Source organism: Corvus brachyrhynchos, unplaced genomic scaffold, assembly GCF_000691975.1.
Source record: "Corvus brachyrhynchos isolate BGI_N302 unplaced genomic scaffold, ASM69197v1 scaffold266, whole genome shotgun sequence".
NCBI classification, from domain to species: domain Eukaryota; kingdom Metazoa; phylum Chordata; class Aves; order Passeriformes; family Corvidae; genus Corvus; species Corvus brachyrhynchos.
Window position 1 is genome coordinate 2,996,951 of NW_008238633.1, and position 27,639 is coordinate 3,024,589.

Consider the following 27,639-nt stretch of genomic DNA (forward strand, 5'->3'; position numbering starts at 1 on the left):
CAAGATACTTCAATAGATTTACTACCAGCTATCATAGCTGGATTTTACTTATTTTAATTACCAGCCTCAAAACCAAACTATAATAAAACAGCTGGTGGACCTGTCACAGCCTGAACATAGCAAGAACTAAATGCCATGTTTTCAGCTAGTCAGAAAATTCTCTTTTAATAGAGAGATGATGATCCTACCAGAAGACATCATCGGCTTTCATAATTCTAAATTCCTTTGTATTGGTTGCAGGATATTACATGGCAAAACAGGCGGGGACAAGTAGGAATATATCTATATATAAGAATATATATTTGAGTTAGGTGTGGAACAGAGTAGCCAAGGCAAATTCAGGAAAACATAGAAGCCAAAGAAAGGCCAGGTGTGTGTTAATTTACTATCATTTTACACACTCTCCTTCCAGGTTATCCTGTCTTAAAAGCAAGGTGGCCTCAGGACCACACCTCCAAAGCTGTTACAGACTAAAGAGCACTTGACAGCTGACAATTTACTGCCACTAATTTTAAAAATATCACATGGATCAGCTCCAAGAAAGGTACCATGACCCACTGTGAGAATGCAAAAGGAGACATGAAAAAACACCTAAATTCTCTCAAAATGTAGCTCAAACATTCTTACTCTATACAATTTTTAAAAAGCTGCCAACTTGTTTCTTCTTTTTTTTTCTTCTTACTTTTGTTTCTTTTCTTTCTTGGCTTTGGATGTTCAAGGATCACAAAGAAGGAAAGAAAAAAATGAAACAAAAAGAAAACCATAATAATGATTCTGAAAATATAATTTTATGGCCAACTTAATGATATTTACAGTCACACGTGCAATATTCATTTTCCATGCTGGATCTCCCAGCACTTGGATCTTAACACCACTGCTGATCCATGCAGGCATCTGCAGAGAATATTTTGAAAAGAACACATATTTGATTTTGTCTGCTCCCTAAAGATTTAGAAGATAGCATAGCAGTGACAATTCCACTAGAAAAACCAAACTTCATGTGAAAACCTAATTTTTGTCTCTAAAATCTTGAAAACTTATCCAGAAAAGAAGTTGAAGCATGCATTAAATGCTGTTGCTCATCTCAAGGCCTGCTATGTACAAGCTCATTTGCCAATCCCCACTCAGGGAGAGGGAAATGCAATTCAAGATGTGCCAAAACAACATTTTCTTGCACTCCTAAGAGTGGTGGCCAACACATTTGGGCCAGCTCCCTTCCTCATGTGACTGGCAAGGACTTGTTTGAGCTGTAATTACTACTGGCAGCAGGAGTTGCCTCCTCCTCTCCACAGCTTTTGGAGAACCAATTCATTTCTTTCCAATGGTTCAGGCCATAAAAGTGAATTCCAAGTATCCCACCTACTATTTTATGTTCATTGTTCATATGCACGGATGCTGCTCCGGAACAAAATCCTGCCTTTCTGTTAAGGATCTATGGCTGAGTCACAAGGCACAGGAAGAGGCTTTAGAGGAACTGCTTTGTCCCTGGGCTGTTCCTACAAGTATTTATGGCAAAAGCGAGCTGCTAAAATGGTAATGGAAAAGGAAGGAATTTAATGTGGGATATAACATAGGCACTGCTATAACCATGCTGTAATAATTGCAGCGGGAACCTTTCCCGTGCAGACATTTGGAGGAGCCTTTTTTGGTTCAGATATTTGCTCCAGCTGAAATATCAGACACATAAAACATTGAGACAACGCCACCACCAGAAGCATCATCAGAGATTTAGAAGTAGAGCTTCATCAGTTGTCCATTTAATTCTCTCTCCTGGCTCCAAGAGTGGCAGTACCAAATGCTTTGGAGCAAAAATGCTCCAAACAAGAGGAATCAGAGCAGTCTGCAATCTGGTAAAACCCTTCCACATGGAAAGGTTCCCTGAGCTCCTTTCTAGCTCTTCCTATGGAATATAAACAAGTCAAACTTTAATTACTGTAAGCTTTCACATACTAACGGAATATAAGGAGATTTAAAGAAATTTGGAAAGCAGCAATTTACTTGGGAGTAATGTAATTTTACTTAATTGCTTCTAATTAAAATTATTCTACAAATGTAAAACAAAAATGTCTATTAATTCTCTGCATAAACTAAATTTAGGTATCAACTGAGTAGCTTATTCACAGTATTTACTATAATTACTGCAATACTTTTGTAACTTTGATGATTTAAAAGTTTGGAGGCTTGATACCAAATAACGGTTTCTGCTGCATAAAGCAAAATAATCTTTCAAACTCCCAGTGCCTTTGTAGTTTGACTGTGACTCACTAAATTTACATTTTGTGAAAGTACATGTAGGAGTAAAAGCACTTATGTATTATCAAGAAATATGACACTATAATCCCATGAAGTTACTACTTATAGAAAAAAATAAAACTGTTCCCATTCTCTTCCACACCTAAGTGTAAAGTGAATACCTTCCATTAACTTTACCTTGGATTAACTTTAGAAAGAGAAAGGACACTTAATATTTTTGCATATATTTTAAACTTCACTTTCAACACAAAGTTTTAAAATCAGCCATGAAACATAAAAATTGGAAGTATCTTTCCATAAAAGTTAACTCATCTGAAAATAATTATTGTATTTTAAACTATCCTGTGATGTGTGTCAAATCAGACAAGAAGTTGAGGCCAAAGCTGGGGTGGAAAATTAAAAAAAAAAAAACAAAAAAAGGTGAGACCATTCTGCAAACTTTTATATTTTAGAAATAGACCAAGTCCAGAGACAGTTATATTTTTTTAATTTCTTCTTATCATTTATCTTCCTTATCCTCTCTCCACATTTTTGCTACCTGGTTTTTCATGTGGTTCTTCAAACAGCCCAACAAAGCAAATGCAGCAGGGTCATTGCACCATTTTGAGGTGAAATTTGCTAACTTCAGTAAAACCAGTACTAAATGCTATTTTCTGCCTGCAGATAAGCCATTTTCTTCTCCAAATTCTTTAACACTCCAAAGTTCGTGTATCACAAGAGAGCCATGCCTGGTTTCTCTTGTGGGGAGGTTGTATCACCACAGGGTTCAGCCACCCTCTGGGGTTCACCCCACGAGCACTTGAGCACGGACCTCTCACAGTAACAGAGACTCAGGAGGAAACAAACCCCACTCAGAGCTCCTCTTTCTGTTTGGAATCATGGAATGGTTTGGGTTGGAAGGAACTTAGAGCCATCCAGTGCCACCCCTGCCATAGCCAGGGACACCTGCCTCTGTCCCAGGCTGCTCCACACCCCATCCAACCTGGCCTTGGACACTGCCAGGGATGCAGGGGCAGCCACAGCTTCTCTGGGCACCCTGTGCCAGGGCCTCATAGGGAAGAATTTCTTCCTAATATCTAACCTAAATTTCCCCTCGTTCAATTTGTACCCATTACTCCCTGTCCTGTGACTCCAGTTCCTGACAAAGAGTCCCTCTCCGGTTCCCTGTAGCCCCTTCAGACCCTGCAAGGTGCTGTGAGATGTCCACACAACCTTCTCTGCTCCAGGCTGAACAGCCCCAACTCTCCCAGCCTGTCTCCTTAGGGAAGGTGCTCCAGTTCCCTTACCAACATCGTGGCCTCCCCTGGACTTGCTCCAGCAGGTCTTATGTTGGAGGCACTACTTGAAGACAATTCCAGAACCTGGCAAACCATGGAGTGTGGAAATCCAGACACTGGGTTTGTTTTTAAACTTGAGGGGGGAAGAAAACATACTTCTGTTAGCCAACAATTTTGGCACTGTGTTACCATTGCTTTCCTCTAATAAAACCGGTTCCAAGAGCCTCCTAAGGAAGTGTCGTGGCTTGACCACAGGACCACAGGAGAACTGCCCCAGGAAGTCCCAGACTGCCACCTCTGGGCTCAGCTGTGTCACAGAAACACTCAGCATTGCACTCTTTCAGCAAGGTGGGATCTCTCCACCAGGGCAAGGGCATTTCCCTCTGCCTAATGAAGTTCAAGCCAAATTACGACCAAAGCTCACAGTGAGATCGCTGATGTCACGGCAAAGCAACAATCAAAATAAAATGAAATTGTAGTGACAGCAGCACACAGGAAACAGTTTCTCACAGTCATTTACTTCTCCCATCACTGTGTGGCCCTGACTATATTCCTTCTCTGTATGGGTGCCATGGGAAGCAGATTGTCACACATTTTTAACCCCAAACTCACCAAGTCAAAAAACAGGCTCTTAATTAAGAAAAAAGCAGGGAAAATAGACTTTAATTAAAAAACAGGTTATGTGAATACAAAATGCAGAGGGCATGTTTAAAAATTGGCCCAAGATCAAAAGCAGGAATAATGAGTTAAATTATAAAAGCAATTATTAAAATGTCTGTTATGAATATCTGAAAACAAAAACCTTGAAAATGCACTGTTTCAGAGAAAATTCTGCAGTGGCAGGAAGAGATTCCCAGTGCAACTTGAAGTTTTTTCTTAAATTCAGCAGTTCACTAACAAATCACCATTAAAGCCTTGATGATCCCCAGGGCATCCTAAAAGCACTTTTGCAGCATTAGTAATAGGCCATTTAATTCCCCCACTTTATTTCTAATTTCTAATTAGGTTTTAATTCATGATATATCTTATCCTCTCATTGTGATAGCCCGTATTCTTAAGGAAATGGGAATTTATCTTTCTGAGCTAAAAGTTTTTACAGTCAGGATTGCTGGATCATGGTGTTCCTTCTGCTTGTTTGCCATCTCCCTCAAACTATCTGAAAATAAATCCAAGTGTTTATTATTGAGATATTCTGCTTTTCCCTTATCTGCTTATGCTTCTCAGCTGGCATTTTGGAAATGCAAGAACTGGGGACATTCCATGTATTGCTACCTCAAACTGTATTAAAAAGTCCTCTATACCAGGAGCCTTGTCTTAAAATAATCTTTAAGTGCTTCACCATGGAACACTGAATAAACACCTGGTCCCACTGCATGTCACTGAGACAAGGGATGGTGCCGGGGCTCATTGTCCTGCTTGGACTTCTCCTATGGATAGCTCCACTACTTGACTCTCTAAAAGTTTCTACAGGACAGCTTCTTCTGTTGTCAAGCTAAAAAAAAAAAAAAAAAACAAAAAAAAAAAAACAAAAAACAACACAACAAACCAAAAATCCCATCCGCAAATCAGCTGCTTTTCCTTGTGATTCTTATTCCATTTTCTCCTGCCCCAGGTAGAAGGTTACCAGCATGGAACATCTAACTCCAAGATTTCTTTGTGATCTTAGAATAGAACAAGAACTGGAATTAGGGTAGAGCAAGAAGTAGAGTAGAACAGAGTAAGGGAAGAATTGGGGTGAACTGGAGTTAGAGCAGAGCAGAACTGGAGCAGAACCAAATTCCTGCCCCTGCAATGCAGCACACCCGAGCTCTCCCTCGGTAACTCCAGCAGCAGCAGGAGGGTGACAGTGATCAGCTGCACCTCGGGAATAGCTCCTGCACCCACCCATTCTGTCATGGGAGAAACGTTCCAGGACCCTCCCAAGTGCCTGTGCTGGGGACAGCAGCAAGACTGGGAAATGTTATTGCTCTGTTTCTTTGTCAGTTGGAAGCCTGAGTTCATGCCTGATGCCCAGCAGATTTTCCTGTCATGGCTCAGCTTAATTTGCTTGGTTCTAAGTATCAGCAAAAGATAGAGTTGAGCAAAAAGAAAAAAAAAAATTGGAGAGTTTGTCTCCCTGACATACAGCAGAGGCTGGGTGGGGCTGCCAGGTGACCCCACACTCGGATACTCGTCCGAGGCTGGAAAGCACTGCTGCACTGCAGGGTTTGCATTTCCAGCCCTACCAAACCTTCACAGCAACACAAGCATCCAAAATCAATCCCAGTTCCCTCCATTTATGTTTTCTGAGCAAGCAGCACACACAGATCATGCTAAGAGAGAGGTTGGTTTTCTTTAGCGTGCTGATCTCATTATAAACAAATACGATGGCAATCTGATTTTATCAGCCACAAAACAAAGAGCGTGCTCGAGTTTTAACATCCAGCCAAAACCTCTTCTGCTTACAATTTGAGTTTAAACTTATACAGTATGCTCATTACCATAAACAATCTGCAAAATGGCCAGAAAACAAACTCCCCCCTTGTAATCTGCCATCAAAAAACCCCAAAGAAATAAGCATTGGCATCCCAGCTTTGCTTTCAAGGCTTTGGAAAGACCAGCTGAGAAGTTTTCCTTCCAAATAAACTGAAGGTTTTAAACAAACCAAAGAATGCTTCCAGATGTTTTTTCTTTCAAGCATACCTTAATAAATGACCCCAAATAAAGAAAGCTTCAAGGTAGATAAATAGTGTCTTGGAGGATAAAGAATTAGGAAAGAGCTCTAAGTATTATAAAATGATACTCATGTTTCATCCCAATTGATTTTGTCCACCTAATCAGTAAAATCAACATCAACAACCTGCCTTTCTTCTTTGTGAAAGGGAACAAAATATTATTTTAAAATATGAGATAATTTCAATTTAATAAATACTACATGTGCATATAATGGGATTTCCATGAAAAATTCAAAATCATTGCTCTTCATCATTAAATTCAAGTTAATCAGCATATTCTGCTGCAGATTCAATTAAAAACCAATATTCTAAATTTATTACTCAGTTGTAAATATCAATTCAGTTTCCAAGCAAAACAATATGAATCTGCAGTAAACAGCTCAATCATTCTGGAAGTTGTCTATGCACCAACACCAACAGAGAAAATAAATAAGAGAAAAGCCACAACATCAGCTTTTCCAAAATCCAGGACATGTGCTACAACATCTCATACCTCAACAAACCGAGGGAACTGCAAAAAGTGGTGATAACCAACAGGAACAAAGACTGCTATTTGGTTATCAAATGTTATAAATTAATGTTTTTAAAAGATGTTCATTTTGAATGCCATATGGGAGATGGGAAGGGTCTGTCAGAGCACAGTCCTGATGGAAATCTCCTAATCAAGCTTGACAGATAACCAAATCAACAGATTGACAGCCAGGAATTGCAGATGCCTCATTTCCTTTGGAAAGCCAGCCTGAAAGGAAGGGCCCACTAATACCAACAGCATCCCCTCCAGTGACAGTGACAGCACCCACAAACCTCAGCACGATGACATTTGATGGGAAACAATGAATCCAGAGAGCACAACCCCTGGAGAACCTGCAGAGATGGATCCAAGAGGAGCAACTGCCTCCCCTCCCTGTGTGACTTCCTAAACTCTGTACAAGTGTCCTGCCTGCTCGGGAGAGGAGTCCCAACAGCTCCTGGGGGAGTTACCTCCCCAGGATAAAGGAAGAAAGCACAAGAATGGGGACAGTGGGGGCATGGAATGAAGACAGGCTGGTGAAACCCCATCAGCTTAGTCCTGGCTTTCCTGACCCAAGCCTAGCAGCTGCTCCAAAACTCTGGCCACAGGGAACAGCCAGGTTTGGCCAAGATGGAGAGAGCAGGAGCTGAGGGAACACTGAGCTCCACAGCCTGTGGAGACCCTCAGGACCGTCAGGAGCATTGCTTCCAGGTCCAAGGGGTGCCCTAAGTGGTAACAGACTCCACTTTAATGTTTCCCTTCTCCTCTTCCATAAGTTCCTGTTCATTATTTTCATATTTTCTGTTTGGCATCTAGGAACAGGATAATACCAAGTTTGAACTAAATTTCTCCATGACTGTAAAAATATATTTGATTAAACAGATGTCAGCAAAATTTTATGGAGTGAAAATTGAGTAACAGATGGTGAGGTCTGTGGACTTCAAAGAGGCTGTATTTTATTAAATAGGAAATTTGAGGAAAAGAATTATTTTGCTGGAAATATTGATGCAGTGTTTAGGCAAATGTAAAAGCATTCTTACTTGATAGAAAACAGTAAGTTTAAAAAAATTTTAAGATAGATGTATTCATACTGTGAACCTCAGACCATTAAAAAAGGGGACTTTATTCCACCTATTTTTACTCACTACAGCAGGACATCAAGGTTCTCAAAGAAAATTAATACACTTTATGGGGAAGAAAAAAACCCAACTACCACACCAAAAATAACAATGACCTTGGATTAAGCATCCTGAGCAAAATACATCCTTTGTGTGATGCACAAGCTATTGTGAAAACGAGTTGACAAATACAAGACCATGGGATAATAAACAGTTATACCAAACTTATATTATGAGCATTAAACAAAATTGCAAATAATGGCTTACGTGCGATGGGAAATGAGACAGAAGGGTTATAACTCCTGACTGCCATTAATGCACCACCTCTATTCCAGCTTTACTACTTGGAATGGCAGAAGAACATTGCCACCAGTGGAACGTAGAGAGTCAATGAAATGAAAAGATCATAAATGTAATTAGTATTGCATAATAGGATTTCTCTCCCTATTCCTATGGCTCTCAAGTCTTTTCTTCAAGCTGATATTTTAAACATTTTATTACATCATTGGGAAGAAATTCAAAGGGCAGAAGTAGTTTCAAATTCATGACCAGGCTCCTTCTGCATCAAAGAGAAAGCTACAGTGCCCTGTGGAATAGCAGTCAGTGAGCTGCCTCACACGTCCAGGGGGAAGACTTGGAGAAGTCTGATAGTTCCAGAGCACTTAACCATACTGAGAGCCACCTGATGTCCAAGCAAGCCTTGTGTTGGTTCACAGACAGGAGACACCTCTGACTCCCCCACACCGACAGTGTCTGAGCTGACAGAGCCCCCTCTCGCCTGCAAGAGGCACCAGCCCCTGTGGCCAAACCTGCACCAACACAGCCCAGCTCCATCCAGAGAGCTCTGCTCATCTCCTTCCCAAAAACCTGCTGGGAGCTGCCTCTGGCTCTGGTCTGCCCCTCCCACAGCACAGCTCAGGGTCTGGTGCTCCCTTGGATCAGAGCTGTAAGTACTGATGTCACCAGGAGTGAAGCCATCACAAACATTTAACAGATATTTCTGAGCTTCTGTCTCCATTTCTCAGTGACATTTCCTGTCAGGTGTTTAACTGTGCTGTCAGGGTTCCTGATGCCTCAGAGGTGTGGAAGCTGCTCCATCCTCATGCTTGGGAAATGCTGCTTATTTTTCACAGAGTGGTGCAACGAACTGAGCCCCTCCAGACTGTGAATGCAGAAACAGAACTTCCATCTCACCAGTATTTATGGTTTATTAACTATGATCATGTCTTATTTGTGGGTTTAGGCCTTGACACCACCACAAGAAACAGACATTTTCCCACAAAGGCTGTATTTTAAGAGAGAAACAGTCAGCTTATGTTTGACAGAGTGATAAAAGAACCAACAAATTCAAGCCTCCACAAAGCAAAATGCCCTCCTTGAGTCTGCACTTCAGGGTTTTGTACAAGCACAAGCTCTTCAGGAGTAATGCTCAGCTTTACAACTCATCCATCATTCCTCCCTCTCTATTGATCCCCTTATCAGTCACATCCAGGTAGCCTGGACTGGTTCAGAGGCTCCAAATAAACACATGAAACACAGTTCCTGGGTTTAAACCACTACCAGAGTAATTTACATCATGTTCAGGACAGCCCTCCAGCCTTCCCAAGGAAAAACTGATTGGATTGAAGCACGTTGAAAGCACATATATGTTGCCTGAATTATTTTCACATGCTTTTAGACCTAGAAATTCTGTATTTAAACAAGCAGAAAAAGGAAACATTGGAGGTGGGTGTTAATTACTCCTATTTACAGGCTTTTTAGCAGTTTCCCATATTGCTTAAAACTGAAGTTGTATCTTATTTTCAGTGATTCAAAAATCAAGGCAAGAGACAGAAATTCATCAGAAAAATCAGAGACTACTTTTCCAGAGATATAAAAGAAAATGCAGCTTACACATCTCAGGCATCAGCTTTTAGATCTATCCTTTCTCTTCCTAAGGCAAATGTGATGATCAATCTACAAAAAACCCTGAAATAGTTACCCAAAAACCTCCTCTTAATCTTCAGTTTTTCAAGGATTCTGTAGTTTTCAAAAGAACTCTTAAGCACAGGACATTTGGGGGTTTGAAGTATTCAGTGTTAAGGGCATGAAAAATATCACTCAAAATGTTTAAAAGGGATTTCAAAGCTTGACCTAAGTTGATAACCCTGGTTAAGATTTTCATTTCTGGATATTTAAGATAAAATGGCTGAGGACTTACAGAGAGGAGAAACCAGTTTTACAGCAGCATTTTAAGTTGTGATAAGATTCCTAAATATAAATGCTCAAAGTTAATGTGCCAGAATGTTCATTGGGTATTTTTTAAAGGAAGGCAAAAAGAATGATCTTAAACCTATACTTAACCTCTACACAAGAGGCAGTTCAGTATTTAGAGAGATCTGGAGGAAGGTCTTGTTCTCATCAGATCATCTTTCTTCAGCTTTGGAGGAAGAAGTGCTAATTTCCATTCTTCCCCATTTTCTGACGTGCTTTAGGATTCATTGTGGATGCGGGAAAATAAATTATTTGACCTCTTGAATAGAAGGAAAAGAGAACTGGAAGGGTCATGTCTGGAGAGAGGTCTCTGCTCACTATTCCATGTCAAAGTTCTGGGGCCTCAGGCCAATTTCTCAGGGCCAAATCTGACAGCTACCAGAGAGGTTTACTGTGAAATTAAACAAGGAAAAGTATTCTTGGGATAATCTTATGGAACCTTCTTTTTATTCCTGCAGAGAAAGGCCAGAAAAGTCAAACTAAAAATACCAGATCATTTACAAATGGAGCCAGAAAAGCAAAAACTTTCAATCAGTATCAATATGTGTAGCACCGCCCAAACTGAATGAACTTAATTAGAAATGAAAAACAACTTGTTAAAGCCACCATTCTAAGGTGCTTTTAAATACCTCCAGGGTAATTGTTACCACACTGCAACCAGAAGTTCCTGAGGAGCTGCCCATTGATCACTTTCACTGATGAGCTACCGTTTAGATAAAATCCCAAGTCCACTGTTGGTACTTTTTTGTTGGTATTTTCACAGAGAATGCTAAACACTTTTTTAAAATTTTATTTACAGGAGGCTGCTCTGTGCCTTGGGAATGCCAGTGGATCCCTGAGTGGTGCCACATTGCTGCCTCTCCCAGAGACACAGAGGTGACAAGGAGACAACGAGGGAAGTGTCTCCCCAAACACAGCCTTGCACTCAATGCCTTCTTTAATGCAAGCCAAAAGCAAACTGCTCCAGATGATAATTAAAAAATAGAAACCAAACAGTTAAGGCCTGGCTGATTAATTGCTCTACTTAGCTAATTTGATAAGCCCTCCATCAGTTTTCCATGCCTCCTTCATTGGCTTGATCTACTTTGCAAATTAATCTAATTATGAACACCTGCAATCCAAAGCCCCATCTCTGCAGAGGTTCGAAAACTCTTATTTATACACAGCATTTCTTAAAAGGTCAATTCTAAGCCCCATCCTGCCACAAGAAGCCTTCCTGGGGTCCAAGGAAGGGACAAAGCAAGGGGAATATGCAGTAGAGGAACCACTCCCTGCCTTACCAATGCTTTATTCCCTCTGTATTCAGCAACATAAACTGCACTCTTCAAGAAAATTCCAATAAAAATTTACAGCAGACAAAAGATGAAGAACGAGTCAAAGTCATCCCAGTCCCCACACCACATTAATCAGATCAGCCATGCACCAGGAGGGGAATGATAATGCCAGCTCCAATTCAGGGTGCCATGGAGCTCTCCAAAGACACCAGGTCTGCACAACCATAGCGCTGTGGGTTTAAACCACATTGGAAGCTGCAACCTGGTAAAACTACTGTGAAAAGTTCAGCATCACCTCGAGTGAATATATGTTAGATAATAAAGGATTAACCGTGTGTTTATGATGTAGATGTGTGGCTTACCCTTGATTCCCTTCACACAGGACAGAACTCTTTGCCAAAAGAATCCAAACACAAAACTTGTGCTGCACTATTTTCAAAAGTATGGACTAGTAACAGATTTTCTTTTTTAAAACCAGTTGTACTGATACGTTTAATTGATCTCTCTGATTGCTACTTCAGCCTCATTTATTATTGTGAATATAAATTAGAAACAAAAGGAAGCCCCAAGCAGTTTTATCTGGCTATAAAGATTTTTTGCCACTAGATTTGCAATTCCTTTTCACAAATTATTTTGTGAGCAGAATTTTTAATACTCTGTTTTAATCATAATTTTCTTCCTCCCAAAATCCTTACAGAAAGATTGAACATCATAAAATGTTCTGTTTCCATCAAAATCAGACAAAGTTATAGTTCAATTCATCTGGGGCTTTGTGCTAGCCTTGATAAAATGTATTTTTGAAAGACAAACAACAACACTGTCAGACTTGCCTGACTCAAAAGCAATTTGCATTAGTAAAATTTAACTGTAAGCCCTTGAGATGACAATGCTTTATTGTATTTGTTGTAAAAAATATTTTAGCTGAGCAATACCAAGCTCGGGGCCTTATGCCCTGTGGCAAGAAAAATTAGGAACCTATGCTTCAGAGAACATCTGCAGAGCTTGCAGGGGGTCCCTGCTAGATGGACCCCAAAATGAAGGACACTCCTATCCTACCTCAAAATATGGGTCTAATATTTTAAACCTGAGAATATGAGAAAGTGAAGTTATTAATGGAGCCATTAACTGTGTCTCTGGGGCTCCCAGATTAATTAAATTCAGAGTCATGCTAAGATCCTCACAGCCTTTCCAAACCTCCAGCAAGCACCTGCAGAACTCCTCCAAATATCACCATGTTAGAGAGGAGACTGGGGAAAAGCCACTGGAATGTCAGAAAAGCGTAGAAAAAACACAAAAAATGGAAAAAAATTAAGCAATGTTGGCATTAAAAGACCTGACAGATGTTAAGCTTTTGTTTTTGCATCATCTCTCATTGCAGAGCGCTGAGTAATTAAAAGTGATGTGCAACCGAGCAAGGGCTCGTCCTTGGTCACCATCTCAAAGATGCCCAGAACCCTTCCCCAGGGGCTGCTGGAGACCCTGCAAGCCAAAGGACTCCCCCTGGGAAGTGGGGATGATTATGGAAACGCCAATGGATATCCTAGGATGGAACACTTTCCTTCAGGAAGCTGCAGCATATTTATGACTGTCAGAAATGCCAGGAAGCTCAGCTGAACGCAGCTATTGATTACCCTGACAGCTCCACAAGGCCAACTTCCAATGGCTGACTCGACTGAGGTGAACCAGGGAAGAGGATTAAAAATCCCTATCCCCTAAAGCCTTGGCCGCTCCTCTGACATCCCTAATCCCATCAGCGAGGGAAAGCTGTTTATTAACTTCTGCTCTCAGAGGTGGAGGGCATCAAGCAGCTCAAACATCCTGCAGCAGGTAAGGGAGAACTTAGGAGAAAAACAATGAAAATGGGGGGAAAAAAGAAAAAAAAAGAACAGTGGAACCACATGAGGATTCCAGCTATTTCCAGTAAAAAGCATGAGGGAAAATAATCAATTTAACAATATGTATCAGTAAACCCAGAAATACAGAAGGTGTTTGCTACTTAGCCCCTCAAAACAAAAAACAAAAAAAAGCAGAACACAGTAGGAAATCATTTGATAAGTGTGAGGCCTAATCCCAAAAGCTGGTTTATTTTCATATTGTAATAAAAGGGGTAATTTACTAATATTTGGAGGAGAAAAGAAAGAGAAGGAAGATGTGCTGCTGAGGAGAAGCACGGGGGCTTCTTTTGCCTATACAAAATGAGTTTATGAAATATATTTAACTGAGTTATTTTAAGAAGTGCCAAAAAGTTGGCAGCCACAGAGAATTCCTTAGCATAGCTAAAGAGCCTGAGGATTTGGAGCCAGGACAAGGAGGGATTCACTGGACCCAGGCTGGGCCTTTTGTGTTGCTGTCTGTAGATCTCCTCATTTGGGGACCTGTCAGGAATTCTGATGCCACTGCATTACTTAAAACTACAAAATTGACCCCATCCTGCCCTGTCTACAATTTTGACCATGACCACTGAAACTTTAAGGCCATTATCAGATCATTTACAGGTTCTTAAAACTCGGTTTGCACTGGATGTTGTGTAAAACTGGAGATTTGTCCTAATTCAGAAAAAACAAAGACTAAACTCGTGTGCATGTGTTTATGATCATTTCAAATGATTGATTGTTAAAAGGACATAATATCCCCTTGATATAATAACCCCTGGAACGACGATGGGGATGACAGGAGGAAATCAGGCTTACCATGAACATAGTGCACCAGGCGATGAGATCTTTGTGTCACAGCATGCAAGACCTGATAAAAACAAAGAAAAAACCAGTTTGCATTTGGGAAAATTAAATTATGCCTGGATATAATGAATGCAAAATCAAAGAAAAAGGCAGTTCAATCATTAAAAAGCAGCTGGTTTCCTTTAGATCCAAATGGGCTCGTTGCACAATTAATAAAATTAAGCTCATATCTTCTATGTTACTCCATAATAAATTTATAAAACAGAAAATACTCCATAGAAAATTTTAAAGGGACTCTTAAAAAAATAAAGCCTAACACACCTCCAAAAAATAAACTATAACACACATTCCAACAGAACTGAAGCATGAAATATTGCCTCATTCTGGAAAAATCAAACTAATAATGCACACAAAAGCTATCATACTTGTTGCCACTTATAATTATTTTGTTGTAGCTTTCAGGTCTACAAGTATTCAACAGAACTGATAACCTCAATTTTTCTTAGAATCAAATACCTTGAAGGGAAAATGTTTACTGAATAAATACTTGCATGAATCAGGGCACACGAAATCAGGGCACTTCCTTTTGGGGACAAAAACAAACGTCTCTTCCAAGAATCACATCAGGACAAACACACCAGGTATCTTCCTGGTTCACAAATCTAATGCCAGGATTAAGTTTTCCACAAAGAATCTACTTCAACCCCTTCTGGAGATGATTTTAAGTCAGCAGAGACAGAATCCTGTGTGCAGCACATTCGTCAAGACACAGCTTGCCAAGCAATCAGCCTGTTAAACACAACCCCTCACGCTGCTCAGGGAATGTCCCCTAAACCAGCAGATTTATGCAGGAACACAGCAGTGCCAGCCCTCCAAGAGCTTCAGGACAGAGAGATTCAACAGCAACTTCTGTTCTGACTCCTCAAAGCACTTTGGAGCATCACAGAGGGATGCACAAAAAGAATGGACATTGTGCTATTAAGAGCCAAAAACAGTTCCTGGATTCTCCAGGTTCTGCTGTGCAACTGCTCAGCCAGAAATTAAAAGGACAACACCACTTCTTTGAGAGCCAAAGCTGAGTTAGGGAGGTGACACATCGTGAATTAAATTGAAATCTGGCCAAAAAAAAAAAAAGAAAATAAGCCTAACCCACTTGATTGAAGTGCCATGTAAGCACTACAAGTGATAAAAATACCTCTCTCCCATCCCAAGGTAACAGAAGTGCTTGCAGGAGTTCCAAGCCAAACATCTTGTTCCACCACCTGGGCTACCAACATCTCTTTAGCACATTTATTCCAGAGATTCCCCATTGTGGAAATACATGAAAACAGCTGAACACCAGAGCTCTCAGTCTGAATTGCACCCACAGTGCTGGAGCTGAGCAAAAAAGCAAGTCCATCTTCTCCAGGAGCTGACAATGCAATCCATGCATCGGATACCAATCCCACAAATCGGTGGGCAACTCCAGGAATCAAACTAACAGCAAACAAGGGGACACAGCAGGGGGAAATACCAAAATGCCAGAACTTTGGAGCACAGCAAGTCACAACATCTCTACCAGAGGGGATGAAAATGGTGCAAAGTCAGTCAAATGAGTGCAGTCAGGGATGGGAGCACTTGGCTCTGTTCTGACTCAATCCCAGTTCCAGCACCTACTCTTGGAGGCCTAGGTTGTAAAAACTATCATTTCCCAGCAGTACAGGTGTGTCCTTAAACCTCCTGCCTCCCTTTGCCTCAGCAGTAAAGTTCTCCCACTTCTGTGAGACTGATTTTGAGTATAAATTCAGAGGATAACATAAAAGTGCTCAAACACTGGGGTGATAAATTAAAATAAATGTCTCATCAGTATTCTCAATATATTTCTCTGACTCTATAAAGACTCAACATTTTCAGCCTGGGAAGGATAACAAAACCAGAGTCCAGGAGCAATCAATGCTACTTTTAAAATGCATTTTTACTTTTATCAGGGATTATTAAACCTCAGCCAGACCAATATTTATTTACTCTTTCATCTGGTTTTCCCAGAGTTTTAGAAAATTATAGTTGTCAAAGGTACTGCATATTGCTCTAAAATTCCCTGTGAAGGGGTTTGATGTAAGAAAGCCAGTCACTCATGAAAAAAATTAAACTCATACAAAATTTATAGTTAAATAAAAACCTTTGTTCTTCATTCATTTCCCTAAACAGCTTAAACCCTTGCTGGAGCAGAAATTCAGAGTGCCTGCAAATCAGTCATTTGCTGCAGCTGCTTAAAAATATGAAAAACCATAAAGAAATGGATAATCAAAGAATTTGCTGGAAAGAAAAGACAATTATTGATTCTTAAGACTGGTTTTGACAAGGTAAAGGTTTCACCTTCCCCAGCTGAGGATGGAATTATAACAGAGGATGAGTTCCCATTTTTCCAATATCTTAAAAACCTGGAAGAGTCACAGAGGTGGCAATGGCAGGCTCTTCATCAAGAAACCCATTTCCTATGAAAATAGATTCTGTTTGGGGTACAAAGGCACAGGGGAAACTTGATTAAGTATTACAAGAAATTCTAAAAGGGGAGGGAAAGAATAGGATCATTATTCTGTCTGTCAGTAAGCTCTGGGATGCTCAGCTGTTGCCAAACATCCTCAGAACTTTGTATTTTCTTTAAAAACAAATTCACAGACTCTTCTCTTTACATTTGGGGCTGCTGAAGTGGCTTTACAAGGTAAGGCAGAGCAGTTCCAGCCACCTCCAGCCCAGAGCTGCAGCCCTAACCAGGGGTTTCCACACAACCAGAACCCATCACCACTTCTTACAAGTAGGACAAGAACAGAGCTACAACGGCTTCAGGTTTAATCTGAGGGTGATTGCTTTACTTTTTAAACCCTGATGGCCAAGGTCTAGCAAATATTTTATCATCTCTCAAAAACCTCGTGTAATGCTGCAGTTAAACGTTTTAAGTCAATTTTGTGCTGCTGAAATCATCTCGGTTCCCCAGGATTCCGAGGCAATTAGGAGCAGCACTCAGTAGGGTTATTTTTAGCAAGTGCACCTCATTCACACATTTTGCAGTGCTGCTCAGGGATCACTGATCTATATGCATGACTGCAGTGATAAAATCTGGCAACACTCTTTAATAACTGTTTAAACTGTTCTAGGCATGTTTCGAGCAACGTACAATTATTCCAACACCTAAAAAGAGCTTTTCCACTTGCAGGATTTTCCACTACTCAGTATGTGCACCCTTGCAGTCAGATAGTTAAGATTTTCCATTATTTCTTTTATTTGATTTGCTCCTTTTCAGCCAATGGACTAAGAAGGTGTCCCTGCCCATGGCAGGGGCCTGGAACTGAAGGGTCTTGAAGGTCCCTTCCAACCCAAACTATTCTGTGATTCTGTAGCTCACAAAAGATATCTTGAATGGGATTTGCAAATGGGATGACAGATTCTTATCTTGATGCACAAATTCATGAGGATCAGGCTGAAAAATATGTCATCCATCAACACACTTATGGAAGTATTGAGAATGATCCCCATAAGATCTTTATGATTTTGTTAAATTTTAGTGAGCAAGAGTATTTGGCATGGCACTGAACAAGCCAAAATTAAAACTGTTGATTGGTCAGGTCTAAGTTGTTTGTGCTTTTCAATGTACAACAAATTCCAGTAAAGTGTTCACTGCACAGACCCTGGACTTCTTTCTACTTTCTAAATGTCCTCAAATCCTGCTGCTATACAGTACCATTTCTTAAGACAAACAAAACAAATTGAATTTATTGAAATTACCATGAATAGAGATTTTGAATCAAGCTAGCACTTTGTTAATATAAAAGGTGGCAGAGCTTTGGGTGAAGCAGGGATAAATAAAAGTCAGCTGTGTGGAGGAAAATTGTCCTGCTGGCCATGTTTCCATCCTGTGCAGTGGGAGAGACATCAAAACCCTGCTCCACTTGGCTGTGGCATCCCAGGACAGAGGTTACTAGTGTCTGAATATGGAATTAGTGTGGCATTAGCAAAAAGCCCACAATGAACTGTCCATCTGCAATTCAAGCTGGTGGAGAAATGGAATCACAGCCCTCGAGAGCCAGACAGAGGACAACAGGAGAGAACCCACACTGATACTTGGAAAATGCATCACCATAGAAGGAGGAGAAAAAGCTGCTTTTTTTAATTAAATGGTCATTTTGAGGGCTTTGTCTTCCCCTAAACCCCCCTACAACAGTGATACAGACCTCTACTACACCTTCAACTGCTCCCACCTTTCATGAGTGCAGTATTATTCCACGTTTAGCTCACAGTGTGAAATGCATCTTCCTCTCCCTATAATTCCCCAGGATCTCAGTTTCTGTAATTACACCATTACAAAACAAACCTGACAGCCAACGTGTCAGCTCTGTTTGTCAGGCAGGCAGGCAGCAAAGCCTCTCTGTGGCTGTGCCACATCCACTGTCAGCTCTCATCGGGCGGCGAGCTGAAAATCAGCAAGTGATGGCTTCCCTTGTTCTACTAACTGAGTCAAAGATGTTCTTCTAAAGAGGTTCTTCTGTCTCAGTCATGTCCTCACTGGAAATGGGAGCTACAAACACTGCCCCACAGCGCTCAGGTTTTGAAACATGCAAACCTGGTGCTTCTTTTATCAAAATTATTGACGTTAAAACAAAAGTGACATCCCAGGAACCTTGAGATACTCTTGGAGCGAGCAAGGGGTTGTGGGCACCAAACAGACAACACAGCTTTTCTGCTTGGTCATGAAAGTTCTAGACAGGTATTTAAAATAATCCCATTTGCTCTGTTTGCAGACCTGAGGTGACTGATGCCCTCCCTTCACCAACAACCTGAGCTGCTGGGAATGAGAGAACAGCAGAGCTGATGACAAAAGTGTTCCTGTGCAATGTCCCAGCACAGCTGGCAGTGCCTCAGTGTCACACAGGAGTCCTGACTGACACAGCACCATGTGCTGGGGACTCCTCTGGGGAGGTTTGGTCAATGAAAGTGTTACTTTGATGGAGGAAAGGGGCAAAAAGAGGTTTGGGACTGAGTTTTGGCTTGGGGTTTTCTCTTGGGTGGGGTTTTCCCCTCTTTCCGTATTTCTTTACCTTGTCTTTATTTTAGAGGTGCAGAGTTTGAATGATAAAAAAAGGCATTCACCACCTAAGAAACTTCACTGCCTTCAATCCTCAAGCAGTTCAGACAATGACTATTCTGTACCTTAATTTAATATAAAATGCATCAATGAGCAACTCTACCCAAATTGTACAACAGATCCAGATGAACTTGGTGTTCCAATTCCTTTAGGTACAGTGTGATTTAGATGCTGATCTGCACTGTCTTTGGTATGGTTAGTGGCTTAAGACGTGCTGGTTTGTCTATTTTATGCAAAGATCATCTATTATAGATTTAAAACAGGAAAAAAAACCAACATGTAAGGGTCTTTCAGACAATAAACATTTTGTTCCCTGGAGGTATTCAGCTTTAAAATAAATAATGAAACAGGGATTTAAGATTTTAAGTGCTGGAATCAACGTTGTGTATTTCAAAAGACTCTGGGTGATGCCCAACCTTCACTTGCCTGCACACTGCTCATATCCCAGGGGACTGGACTTTTGTTCTTCTGAAATTGTTTTGGTTATAAGAAAATGCAGTAGCTCAAAAAGCACAGTAATATCTTTCCCTCAGTCATATTAGACATATATTTTCTAAATATTCCCTTTTATTGCTAACAAATGGGGCTGGATTTGTAGCAGAACTTGAATATCAAAGAATATGATACAATTATGACCCTGCTTATCTGCAAACTCCTTTGCAATTTATATTTCCCAGCACTTCATAAACTACAGTTATTACCAATTCCTTTAATAATTTGGCTTTCTGATTCTAGGAGATTATCTGGACTAGAAGAATCCTCAGATAATAACAACTATGTGATGTTACAGAGCTTTACAGCTATATTCAATGTAGATATGTGAATGTTTTCTCCCAGAGATCAGTTCAGTGATCCAATAACACTTTTGGACAGCTTAGGGCTGTGCAATAAACACCCCATAAAAACCACTTCAAAACCAAGTCAGATTCAACTCTTTTAAAAATCTGAAAAAACGTAAATCATGTTGGAAAAACAGGGGGGGTTATTAGGAAAAACCACATATTTTCCTATATCTGAAAGCACGAGTCAAGAACTAAAAAACGCTGTTTTTCTGGCATTCCCAGGGAGCGATCCCTCATTCCTGTCCCTGCAGCAGACAGGAGATCTGTCCTGCAGAGTCCCAGGAAATGGGATTGCTGTGGCCTGCTTTAGGGAATGGCAGTGCCTCTGAGCCTCCAGCACCATGGCAGAGGCTCCCTGTGGGGGATGAGCAAAACCACAAAGTAAAGGACCTGATTAAGGCAAAAATACAAGTTGCTCACTTGTCCCAGTAAATGACAGGTTTAATGAGCAGAGCCACCAACAGGTATTTGCTTTTAGGCAGCATTTTGAAATAAAACTGGCTCTGGGAAGGTGGAGTCCATCATTCTCCCTCAGTGGTCTTAAACTCACCAGCCAGGAACAGTTCCATTATCCTAACCCTGTGGAAAAGCTGTTTCATCTCATTTATAATCCTTCAACATCTTCCCACAAAGCAGAGGGACCATGCCAGCGTCCAAATACTCTTTCCACTGTAGCCATTATGAAATATAAAATATTCCTCCCAACTTCCTTCCTGTACCACTTGCCTCTGGTACTGATGAGCTTTAATTCCTCAACTGTCTAATGAACCTGGCCCCATTCTCTCCCTAATGTATGCAAATGTACTACAAGAATTTTCAAAGCACTGAACAAAACTTGATATCAATTTCTAATTAGAAATCTCTGCAGCAGCTCTGGAAATCTCACCCTCCTCTCTGTGATTTTGTTAATAGAAAAAAAAATCCACCTAAGTGGTCATGAAAATGTGCATTGTATGAATGTATTTTTTTAATTTATTCATGAAGAAATATTTTTAAAGGCTGCTCGGTGACAGAGGATTTAACACAGTGTTATGCAATAACTGGTTCAACAGCTTCCCCCACCATGTACTTTTCTCTGCATGTAAATTTTTTGAAGTTATTTCTAAGGCAATAACTCCATATCAAAAGTTTAATTTCAGAGTGTGACAGATGACAAATATCTACTCCGTATTTAAGTGCTCCCCCCACAGTGCTATTCTAGTCTGTGCAGAATATAAATGACCGACTGAAGGCAAAAGAAAAAAAAAGCCAAAAGCATTTTTCAAGGTTTTTCATTAAAATCCACATTTAAGAGAAAATTAATGAGGGGGAAAGAAGTTCCCCTCCCTGAATGATGCTGATCAAAGTACATTTCTCCAGAAGCTTCAAAGATTTGCTGAGCAATGCATCACTCCTGTCCCCTCCCAAGGAAAAAACAAAATATGTATTGAAAATTTGGTTAGCTACAATTTACTGTAAATGCATTTATGACACTGCAACAAAGGAATGCTGCTGTGTACACAGGAAGGAAAATTCCTGCAACATTCTTCTAGTGAAAAGGACTGCACTGAGTTTAACACTACAGTTCAGTGTGTGCTTAGGTGCTGAACTTGGCCATATCTCAGAAGCTTGCAGTACTGCAAGGCTTTGTGTAAGAAAGATGAATCAGCCTTAAATTAACCCCCCTGTGTAGTGAGGCTGTTAACCTTTTCAGTAATGCAGAGAAAGAGGTTTCAACTCTTGCTCTGCTCGCTGTTCCAGCACAGGTTCACACAGCCACCCACAATTCCAACTGCATGGGCTGTGCCATGAGGGACTTGGGGTTGTGCTGTTGCTTTTTCAGGTATTAAAGAACAACAGGATTTTCCTTTTTGTGCTTGTTTCTGCTCTTTCATCACCAGGAACATTCTCAGGTGATGCACACAAGAAAATAACTTCATTCAAGAGAAAATCTCCCTCACCCACCAGAGAAAACTGTGTGTTCCCTTTGAGTCAAGCCCAAAAAGAAAAAGGGCTCTGGTTCTGTTCCCATCTCATTTTACTGGGTAGCAGAGCTTGCATCCTGCAGTGGAAAGGTCACATCCATGGGCAGGGCCTGCCAAGGGCTGACCTGCAGCTCAGCTAAAAACCCTCTCACAGGAAAAAGCTATAAAACACAAATTACAGCAGTTTGCCAGGCAGGCGGATCCCAAGCACAACCATGAGCATCTCACTGGGAATTCAGAGAATGAGCAGCATCCCCAGCATTTCCCAGAAGGCTTTAATGCTCTTCCTTTGCATTTTATTCATATCCCTGCCTTGAAGGATGAGTACAAGTGCACCCCAACATCCTGGATTTGGGAGAGGGTTTAACACCTCCCTGCTCACACAGCTGTGGTCAAACTGCTTTTCTGATGAAGTTCTACCTGCAAATTCATTCATTTTCTCTATTAAGGTCTTCCAAAGCACCAGCAGAGCATGGTGACAGCACTTCCAGGCAAGGTGATTTGTGCAAAGATGCTTTTCCCAAACTAACTTCAATGTAATTGTGATAGCTGGTTTTCCCATCACTTATAGTAACCATACACAGTAATAATTCATTGCAAATTTTTATCAATTACAAATGCTACAACTTGAACTACTGCAAGGTATCTTGCTAGTATAGTCCAGTCAGTTACACACGTTAAAAAAAAGGTTAATTTAAATTTTCTTTGATTAACTAGCATACTGAAATTATTCCCATAGCACATCCAGAAGTGGTTCAAGGTGAATTCTTTTTATTCAAAAGCAACCAGGACATTTTATCAATTCAAATATAATAAATTACTGAAAAAGAAATACAATGAACAGTGAAAAAGTTCCTTGTGGTTGACAGGTAACTCCATTCCTAAACAGATCCTTTTACCTTCAGTGGATGGACCTATGAAAAAATGCTTACAGGAGCTGTTTGGAAGAATATTGGTTTGTTTCTGAGATTTAAGTCGCGTCAAATTATTCCCTGCAAGATTGTCGTAGAAGAATTCCCTGGAGCACACCACCAAACCCTCTCTTTAGAAACCAGGTATTAGAACCTCTCTAAAGGCAAAGCAGGGCTCTTTCAGCACAGTGTGAAGGAGAAGTATTTTAAACCATTTCTTAGCTCTGAAGCCTTCTCCTGCACAGCTTTCCCCCACACCATTGTCACAAAAAGGCAACGCTGACAGCTCTTCAGGCTCCAGCAGGAAGCCACCCACACACAGATCCAGAAAAACTCTGCCTGGATAAACTGGGTTCTCCTGGCCCAGCCCTGCTGTGACGTCTCCGCTCCAGACAGCTCTTGGCAGCCCTGGAGCTGCTCCCAGCCCACTGAGCCCCAGGATGCAGGAGCAGGGCGGCTGCAGCACCTTCCATCCTGCTCCAGCTCCTCCCTGGCTGCCCTCAAAACACATTCTGCTCTCTGGAGGTGTTCCCCACGTGTTCCGGGAGCCAAAAGTAGGACAAGTGTGCTGCTTTCCCTCTGAGGGGGGACATTAGATGGGGGGGTTGCTACATTGCAAAAGGAGAGAAAAATGGGAACAAACCTTATTCCTCAGAGTAGTAGCACAAAAAATGATTCTGCTACCTTAGTTTCCCACTAATCACCTTTCTCACCATACCTATCAGTCACCACTATTTTCCCAACCATTAGAACATATTTCAGCTTAAATTTCCTCTGACAAGGGGTTTTTACCTCTCTAAAATATCTCAGTTAAAAAAAAAAAAAAGCTCCCTTGTTATGGATTAGAGATTCTTGGTTTTACTGACTGTCTGTGCAGAGGAAACAACACTAGTTTTCCTTACTATGGATTAGAGTCTTTGGGGTTTACTGACTGTCTTTTCTGTGCAGGGAAACTCCAGTTTAGGGTACAGAGCACCATAAACCATTGTTCAAGATAATTTCCAAGCACATGAACAAGCCCTTGAGGAAACACAAGCATCACATTTTCCTGTTTTAAATGTCCTAACTCTGTAATATATTTGTCTTCTTGTTCTGATAAAGCATGCATGTTGACAAGAGAAGAATGGGAGAGGGATCCAAGGGAATAAAACCCCTGCCATCATCTACAGCAAATGTAACATGATTTCTGTTGTACCAGAGATTAGACATATTAAATGCAAATACATGCAAAAATGCTATTCATAAAGTGATTTGGAGGCCTTGAATAACCTTTTTTGGTAAAACGTGTCATTCACAGAATAAATGCAGATATATCACATTGTGAGATGTGATATAATGAATTGTAAATGACATATTACATTTTTGAGGCATTTTTGGCCCTCATTTGAGGCCATCAACGTCCAGATCCTCAGAAGCCTCAGCATTCACAGAATCTTACAAGGGCTTGCACAGGGTGCTCAGAGAAATTTATCATCTCAGTGATGATTATATGATTAAAATGCTTTAAGATTACTGCAAATTCCCCTTGATGCCAAATATTTAACTTTACACAACAAGCACCCACATGCCAAATTAAAGAAGCTGGAAAGCAACGTAAAACATCATTATTAGTCTTCACAACATGGAGAAATGAGACAACAAATACAAGCTGGCAAAACATCAGAACTATTTTTCAGCAACTGCAGCAAAGGTAGAAATGTATCAGGCTTGCAGCAAGTAAGATAAACTGGAACCAAGAGTTGTCACCAAAACTCAGCCTAGGGCCCCTGCAGACAGCTTATGTAGATATGACTGGGCATTACCCATTATTTATAAGTAATGGCATCATTATTATCCCAGGTTTCCCCATATGGATCCCTCCAGACAACAATTCAAGGCCTCTCCCCACTGCTGTCACCATTCCTTCAGTTAATGAGCCATGAGCAAAGCTCCACTCACAGGTACCTCTAATCCCTGTGATGTGCAACATAAGCAAGGTTTGGTTTTGTTTTGCAGTCTGGCTTGATTTACTGCCTGAACTGAAGATGACTCCTCAGACACCTCCAGTACTCCTAGAAAAGCCATTTCTTCAACCTCTAATAGGGCTACAAAGAGACCCCAAAGAGCTGCTTTTCCAGGCATTTGTAACACCTCTGCAAGCTGCAGCTGAAAGGCAATGCACAGCCTTTCTTCACTTCCACCAAAAGTAATTTACTTTTCTGTAACTCCATTATCATTTCCACTGGTAACTGGGAAACATCTCTATGCATCATCCTTAGTCGGGACCAGTTTCACAAAACAAAGTTGCCCAAGAGCAGGATGCTGCTGGTGGATTCTGCTTCCACAGCCAGGCCAAACAACAGCAGCGTTCAACAGCCATGATCTGCCCTCAGACAATAAATTCAGATCAGCAGCAGGGTGGAATCGTAGAATGTTTTGGCTTGGAAGGGACCTTAAAGATCACCAAGTGCCCTCAAGTTCCACCTCCTGCCATGGGCAGGGACACCTTCCTCTATTCCAGGGAGCTCCAAGCCCCATCCAGCCTGGCCTTGGACACTGCCAGGGATCCAGGGGCAGCCACAGCTGCTCTGGGCACCCTGTGCCAGGGCCTGCCCACCCTCACAGGGAACAATTCCTTCCCAATATCCCACCTAACCCCACCCTCTGGCAGTGGGAAGCCATTCTCCCTTATCCTGTCACTCCAGGCCCCATCCTTCTTGGCTCCTTCAGGTACTGGAAGGACACAGTTAGGTCTCCTGACAGCTTCTCTGTTTGGTTTTGGGGTATAACTTTAAAAAAAAAAACCTAAACCACAATCAGAAAAGCACAAAACTGCTCCAGTTGTTTAAGAGAAAACCATAAGTACAAATTGCCATGGTGAAAAGCAACAAAATTTGTAATATTTTCAATCTTAGCAGACTTTCATAATTACATGTTTCCTTAGCAGTAAATCTTACTCCCAAACAGTACCTCCTATATTATGTTAAGTGCCAAGGGCTCCAAGGAACACATTCCCACAAATATTTCTCATATGAATAGCACATTATATTTACTACTTGATACATTTATAGTGGCACACTAAATATACACTTACGAAAAAGGCTGGATTTATTTCCAGCATATAAAAGGCTGTAAAGTTTTCCATCCATAGGGGACCAAGCTAATCATGGTCCATTCAACCATTGGACTCAAAACATTTCTGTCAGACAGTTTGATTATTTCCCACTGAGGACACATGGCCCTCGTCTCCAGATAAATCTCCGACATCAGTTTAAGGAGTAAAAGGGTTAACAAGGGCCCAGGTATTCTGACATAAAGGCATATTTCTTCACCAGTCCTATTCCTACAGGCCAAAAGAACATATCAAATCTCCCACCAGAGTCATACATAAGAACGCTCCACATTTCAAAGCAAGGATGCATTAACTTTACTTAAAATTTCTCCACTGCCATTTTAGGTACTTACATATCTAGCCTAATAGTGGACATTTTGTCTTGCTACACTCCACTCTCACTTCTTACTCTCACTGCTTGAGACTGAGCTTCACTAAAACACAGACAAAATGGCTAATTTTTGGATGAGCAGGGAAGAAGGTGATTGTTTGGAGTTTTTAAGTAAGTCCATTTTCAACTGTCTCAAAATGACCATTTCAAATTAGTAAGAAGCTTCACAGTAGCCTTGGTCTTCACCTTTTCATTCACTTGCTTTTATTCCCCTTAAACTAGCAAAATAAAAAGCTTTCAGGGATTTCCAAAGTGACCCATACTCATTACTGCCAAATGGAAAATATGTATTTTATTGTAATATCCTATAACCAGGACCCTGTTACAAAGGAATACTCTGTAAGAAGCAGACATTTTCCCCTAGAAGTGAAAGAAGAATTCCTCCTTTTTTTCTTTTTTTTATTTTAAAGAGAACTGCTTCCTTACAGTCCACGTATTTAATTTGTGTAACGTAATAATAAATGTTACATCCTCAGCTTCTCTGGAGCATCTGAAGATGCTTTTTATCATTCATTACAATATGTTGCGGTTTTAGAACCAATGTAAATATAATATAGCCAAACCCAACCGCCAGGTTTTCACCCCCAGTGGAACTCAGGAGCAGTGACAGGGGGGCAGGACACAAAAGCTCTCGCTCGAGTGGCCGCACAGCACAGCTGTGGGGAGCAGCTTCCTCAACACCTGCTGTTTGTGACAGGAGCTGTTCACTGACAGAGTATAGAAATAAATAGTCTGATTTTTCCAGACATAGAGGCTTGGGATAAGGAGCCAGCAGAATTCATAGAATTGTTGGAAAAGACTTCCGAGTCCACCCGTTAATGCGGCACTGCCATGTTCACCACTAACCCTTGTCCCCAAGTGCCACATCCACACACAGCTCCTGAACTCCCAGGATGATTCAAGCACTGCCCTGGGCAGCCTGCTCCAGTGCCTGACCACCCTTTCAGCAAAGAAATCTTTCCTAATACCCAATATCAACCTCCCCTGGTGCAACTTGAGGCCATTTCCTCTTGTTCTATCGCTTGTTATTTGGGAGAAGAGCCCGACCCCCACCTGGCTGCAACCTCCTGGCAGGGAGTTGTAGAAGGAAACTCTCGTTTATCATGGTAAGACTTTACAACTTTAACCCTCTTACACGAAGACAAAGCAGGGATTCTCAGGGCAGAAAACTGTTCTCCAAGCCAGTGATTTCTAATTCTATAGGACACAGATCAATACTCTTCAGCTTTATGGACTGATTCAC

The 27,639-nt window shown here is 41.0% G+C and overlaps 1 protein-coding gene across 7 annotated transcripts in view; it reads right to left on the reverse strand.

The window, feature by feature from the left end:
- ATP2B2 (ATPase plasma membrane Ca2+ transporting 2) overlaps positions 1-14,142 on the reverse strand; it is a 284,984-nt gene extending 270,842 nt beyond the window's left edge. For all 7 annotated transcript variants that reach the window (XM_017737308.1, XM_017737319.1, XM_017737316.1 and 4 more), the window contains exon 1: positions 14,091-14,142. The gene's annotated coding sequence lies outside the window, so the exon portion shown is untranslated. The remainder of the gene's footprint in view (positions 1-14,090) is intronic.
- Positions 14,143-27,639: the final 13,497 nt, after the last annotated feature.